Here is a 6,000-nt window from a genome sequence, read left to right as displayed (position 1 = left end):
TTGAATTTTCAAAAGCCTGTGAAAATTTATTCCACCCCCATATACTCCCCACTGTAATATCCACAATTTCCCCACTGTAATATGCATGTCCCCCACTGTAATATCCATGTCATCTCCCCCACTGTAATATTGGCTGAGTATGGCAGGGTACGGCTGAGCATGGCTGGGTATGGCAGAGTATTGGCAGGGTATGGCAGAGTATTGGCAGGTATGGCAGAGTATTAGCAGGGTATTGGCAGAGTATGGAGGGATGGCTGTGACTGCAATTGTCACAGAGTAGCGCTGTGGTCACTACAGATCCAGCCCACAGAGCTGCTGTCATCCAATCTCTCCCTCCGCTGTACAGATCTGTACACAGAGGGGAGAGTGTTTACAAGTGATCGCTCCGTCATTTTACAGAGCGATCACATTGTAAATGGCTGACGGGTCTACCAAGGTGGCCGCCGCTCCGGAGCTAGGCCCGAAGCTGCGGTCTTTCCTAAGGCTGAGGCCCGCGGAGCACTCCGTGGATCGTGGCGTGTGCTGATCCGAACAGGGTGACCCGTTCGGATCATGGATCGGTGACAATCCGTTTCACTCCTACTGTGTAGGGTGATTAGTGCAGCACTGAGCTGCACTAATCACAGGCAGTGAGACATTGTCCCAATGCGTGGCTACAGAGATCGGGAAATGTCTCACTGCCTGTGCAGCACAGTGTCAACCTCCTGGTGGGCTCTGCAAGTGGGCTGTGCGAACACGTTGGAGCTCATCCCTAATAATCACAAACAATAGGTTGAGCTTGCAGAGCAGGTGGGCTGGGGTGGGTTAGGGTGGAGGGAAGGTGGGACTTTTATTGGAGGAGAGGTGGGACCAGGTTTGGCAAAGCAGTGAATCGACTTCTTTATAATCTGCATCCTAATCAGGCCCAAGACTGAAGTGGAAGTCTTCCCCACTTCACTCTGCTCTTCAATGGGGGTAGTCTGTGCTGCTAAGGCTGCCATTGATCCTGCATGGCATGCCTGGAGCTCCATTCCACCAGGAGAATGTGGTTGTGGCATGTTTAATATTGCTGGACTCATTTCTCTATCCCTGCAATATTCTATTTCCTTCTGCATTCCAGTGTTTCATAATGACCCTGCAATGGCTGGTATACATGCTGGCTCTGCTGCCTCTGGTCACTGATTTGCACACAATACTGACTTGGCACATCGATTCCTCATTTGCATAATTTATTTTATTGGTTTTCTTTTTTTAATTATCATAGTCACTTCTTCCTACAGATCACTCCTGGCCTTTGTAAGAACTGCATTTTTAAACTCCCATTGCTCCTACATATTTTTTTTTTAATGTTTTTGGCTATTCTTGTAGCATTATTGGTTTGCTCAGTAAAGTTGGCCAAACACGGTTAGATTCAATCTGACACATTGACACGTCAGTAAAATTTGCCAGCCCTTACATTATACAAGAGTCTACCTGAACATTCCATTTAGAGTATATTTACTCTAGCCCTACTCATACAAAGAAAACCTTATCTGTAAGATCCAATATGGTACAAAATGAGTGTGTTTGTGATAGAATTTGGTACTATTTGGCATCTAGGATGACTTTGCCCCAGCTCTGAATGATGCAATCGCTTTCTGACTGTAGATGCGCACACTTTGATATAAATTTCAGCAGGAGTTACCTGCAGATCCTGCAATTAAAGTACGGGGTACATGGAGGTTTCTTTTAGCATCAAGTGGTCAGCACTTGGGCATATTTTACCAGTCATTTGAAATCAACACCATTTATAGATTATCTTTATTACAGTGCAATGATTGATTTCAAATAACTTGGTGAACTTTCAAAACCCCTTGATAAGCTCCACAACTTTCTGGGGACCTTAAAGGATCCTTTCGATCTTGCCATGATGACACCACACACATCATTAAGAGAACACCAGACCCTGGGTATCACAATTTTAAATAAGATATGCACACCTATGTACTCCCTAGTGATGTTTTAGCCCAAGTTCACATTGGGCCGATTTGGCATGCGATTTGATGTCAACTTTTGGTGACTTCGGGGCCATTTGAATAGACATCTGTGCAGGAACCCACACAGATGTCTGTCAAATGACCCCCGAAGTCAGACTGCATTGCTGGTTTGAAATCATGCGAGTTCAGCTGAACTCACACAATTTCTAACCCACATCAGTGTGAACCTGGGCTTAATCACTGGTAATTAACTCTATCGTCATATTTCTGAAGTGTTTGTAAATGTATGGGTACTTACTTTTTCCATGTGACAAATCTGCATTCGTGGCCTTGGTGCAGGAGATTCTGTAAGGAGCTCACAATTCTGCAAATCTCAGGAGGAAGCAGGGGTCTCTGCATCGGTCCAGCACGCCAAAACAGAAAGATGGTTTTTGGATGAAGTTCTAAGATTTTTTTCATTAAAGGTACTTATATATCACCATCAATTTATGCAGTGCTTTACACATATATTGCGCATCAGTCCCTACCCTTAAAGCGGAGGTCCACCCTAAAATGGACCTTCCGCTCATCGGATTCCCCCCCCCTCCGGCGCCACAATTGGCACCTTTCAGGGGGAGGGGGGTGCAGTTACCTGGATAATCCAGGTAACTGCACCCACTTCCGAGCTAGCTCTCTGCGGAAAGGGGCGTACATTACGCCCCTTTCCACAAGTGCCCGCCCCCTTCCGCAAGTGCCCCGCTGCCTGCTGGGAAACACACAGATCCCAGAGGCAGCGGGGACCGTCCTCATTGCCCAGCGCGGCTCGCGCATGCGCAGTAGGGAACCGGGAAATGAAGCCGAAAGGCTCCATTTCCTGATTCCCATACCCAAGATGGCGGCGGCAGCACTCGAGTGTCGATCTAGAGATCGGCTTCGGGTGCCGACATCGCGGGCGCGCTGGACAGGTAAGTGTCACTATTTTAAAAGTCAGCAGCTGCAGTATTTGTAGCTGCTGACTTAAAAAAAAAAAAAAAAACGCGGAGTCCCGGCGGACTCCCGCTTTAAGGAGCTTACAGTGCAATGTCCCTAACGAACATTAATACACATACTAGGGTCAATTTACCTACCAGTATGTCTTTGGAGTGTGGGAGGAAACCCATGCAGGCACAACATGCAAACTCCATGCAGGTAGTGCTGTGGTTAGGATTTGAACCAACAACCCCAGTGCTGATAGGTGGAGGTGCTAACCACTTAGCCACTGTACTGCCCAAAGTAAAGATAAAGAGGCAATTAAACTGATTTAGTAATCAAAGTTACTTTAAAAAAGAATAAATGCAATAGGATGCACTCACAATAGTGTAAAATAAAGATATCTTGTGAGGTCCAGAAACCCACCTGCCTAGTTGCGGGGGTTAACCCTGAAACACATCCAGGGACACCAGGATCTGTGAGAAGATACAAGACCTGCTCATACGTTATTTATACATGTGTAGCACCCTGATGTTTAGGCAGGGTTACTCTTAAATTTGCCTGCCAGGTGTATTTGCCTTGGCTAATTGTTAGGGATCGATTAATTTCACCCCAAGTCTGGAATTGTTGCACTTCTCTTGTCTGTCACTAGATGGCCGGGTATTGTATGACATTAGATAAGACAAGGGCATTGCAAGAACAGATTAGGAATAGATAGGGTATCTCAGCCAATGGGCAGGGATTTTCTTGGGTCCCTTGGCCTGCTGGCAAAGCCTAGTTATTTGGGTGAGGTCAGGTGATCAGGGTTCTGTGCCACCTGGACAGGTGTCTGGGTGGACGTGTGTTGTACTGCTCGGTCTGCTAGGTCAGAGTTTGGGACTATCCCGGGTTTATCTGGCTGCTAGGCTGTCTGAGGGCCTATCCAGAAGCAAGAGAGCAGTGTAGGGTTGGGATTGTGGCTTGCAGTCCGACCAGAAGTGACAGTTCTGCCGGCTGGAGAACCTGTCTTGGTCGGGGGTAGAGGGGAAGCTGTCGCCACTAAGGGACCATCCACCTTGTTACCAAGGACCACAGTGAGTAGCTGATGCAAGTACTGGAGCAGTATTCTCACCAACCAGGGACGGTGATGAATCTGGAAACTTCAGCAGGTGCCAAGCCAGGGACCCAGCAGGGAAGCAGGGGTGATGCTAGAGGAAAATACTACAGTAAGAAGATTAGAAAATCTCATGGGATTCAGTGGCAGTGAATCAGCAAGTCTACTGAGAGAGACTGGGAGCTCAGTGGGCTGAGAGTCTACAGGAAGTGTCTGTATAAAAGTAAAGAAATTTGTTACAATTGTGTTTGTAACTGTTCTAAGACTGTTGCCATAGGAGACATTTGGCGCCCAACGTGGGGCAAAGACATTATCCTCGCAGCAGTCGCCCATAGCAACTGGCTACAGCTCCATCAGGATTTCATCTGGCTCTGTGGGAAGGTGGCAAGTAACATTTATACTTCTCATAGACTGTGTTATTGTGCATTCTGGCAACATGGGGAAGAACCAACAAGTCTCATTGCTCATGGGAGAGGATCAGCCTGGTCTTTTGACACTTCCCCCTAGTGCTGCGAGGGTTAAAACAGACTCCATTACAGTTTTGGTGTGCCGTAGCATGAAGAAGGCGGGTGCCAAAGTTTCCAGAAAGTAGCTTCACCAATCCGTTGGCAGGGGAGGAATTTTTGCTCTGCAGAGGAGGATAAGGAAGTGTTGCCACTTGTGCCTGGTTGTGGGTTGAAGAGAAAGATGGAAGATTGGAAAACGTATGCTCTGGGTGTTGGTTTCTGCCTGAGTGAGTCCAAACTTGTTCTGACTGACACCAGAGTGCGGTACATTCCGAAGGGTAATCTTGTTCTGTATACGACTGATGGCTTTGAGGCCTTGGGACTGATCTGCAGGAAGTGTTCCAGTACGCCCAAGCATCTGAGGCTTTGGATTGTCCGTGAATGTTGTGGGGAACATCTGCTCGAGGTAGTCGCACCAGCTCAACCTCCACGGATACTACAGGCTGATTGGGACAAGAATGTCGCTATCCCGGCTGGGAGTGATATCAAGAGTCCACCTGCCATCACCCGAATCGTGCAGGAAGCTGCTTTCCCTGTCTCTATGACTGCCCCAGGATCCAGTGCTTCAGGCGCTCCTCGAGGCCACGGTCGGGCCCAGCTGCTTGCTTTAATATTGGAGCCACTGGGGAAAAGAGTGCTGGAGTCGGGTAAGCCTGCAAGAGGTGAAAACAGTGTGCCTGTAGGGGAAGTGATGCCTGTGGCCATTAAGGGGGATAACGCAGTTGTGCTAGTTAAAGCAAGCGCCAAGCGCAACTATATCCTGGCCAAAGAGTGCTCCACCATAACCAATTCAGACATACAATCTGATGTCTTATCTGAGCTGTTCTCAGACACTCTATCTTGGACAGGTAAGTGGAGCGAAAGTGATGAGGAGCAGATGAGTGAAGTAGAGGAGGATAAAGTTTCCATTGCCATGGCCACTAGTGTGAAAATTGAGCAGTCTGCTAATGAAGCTCCGCTGATAAATATTACCAAGTCTTTTGAGGAGAACTGTTGGACTAGATGGGTCCCCAAAGTTCACCCTACCAAACCAATGCCGGTAACCAAGCCTGATTATAAGCCAGATGTAGTTGCTGTGTGCTTGGTTCACTGTGCTCCAAACGCACGGGTCCTGCCTGGGTATGGAGACCTTAGAACTCTGCCTCGGCTGTCTAAAGTGCAGTGGATCGTTATAAATAAAGTAGCGGAAGAATACGGGTATCTATACCCTTATGTCCTGGCCCACACGGAAGAAGAATTTTTGGATAAAGAGGTCCAGTGGGTGGATGAAACTGTGCACAGTTTTCTCTGGATCCCTCTCCAGTTGAACTTTCCAAAATTGTCACCTAAGGTGGCTAGAAGGTAACTCTCAGTGCTAAACACCTGGGGCTATGGCCGGAAAATCAATCTGGATGGTGTAATTATCCTTAGTCAGACAAGGACATTAAACGCTTCATTCACCACAGTGAATGAAAAAGGAGAGTCCTTAATCTTGTCCGATCCCGGGTATTGCTGGGGA

Source organism: Lithobates pipiens, unplaced genomic scaffold, assembly GCF_037356315.1.
Source record: "Lithobates pipiens isolate NorthernLeopardFrog02 unplaced genomic scaffold, aLitPip1_a1.2 Scaffold_30, whole genome shotgun sequence".
NCBI lineage: Eukaryota > Metazoa > Chordata > Amphibia > Anura > Ranidae > Lithobates > Lithobates pipiens.
This window is presented reverse-complemented; position numbering follows the sequence as displayed.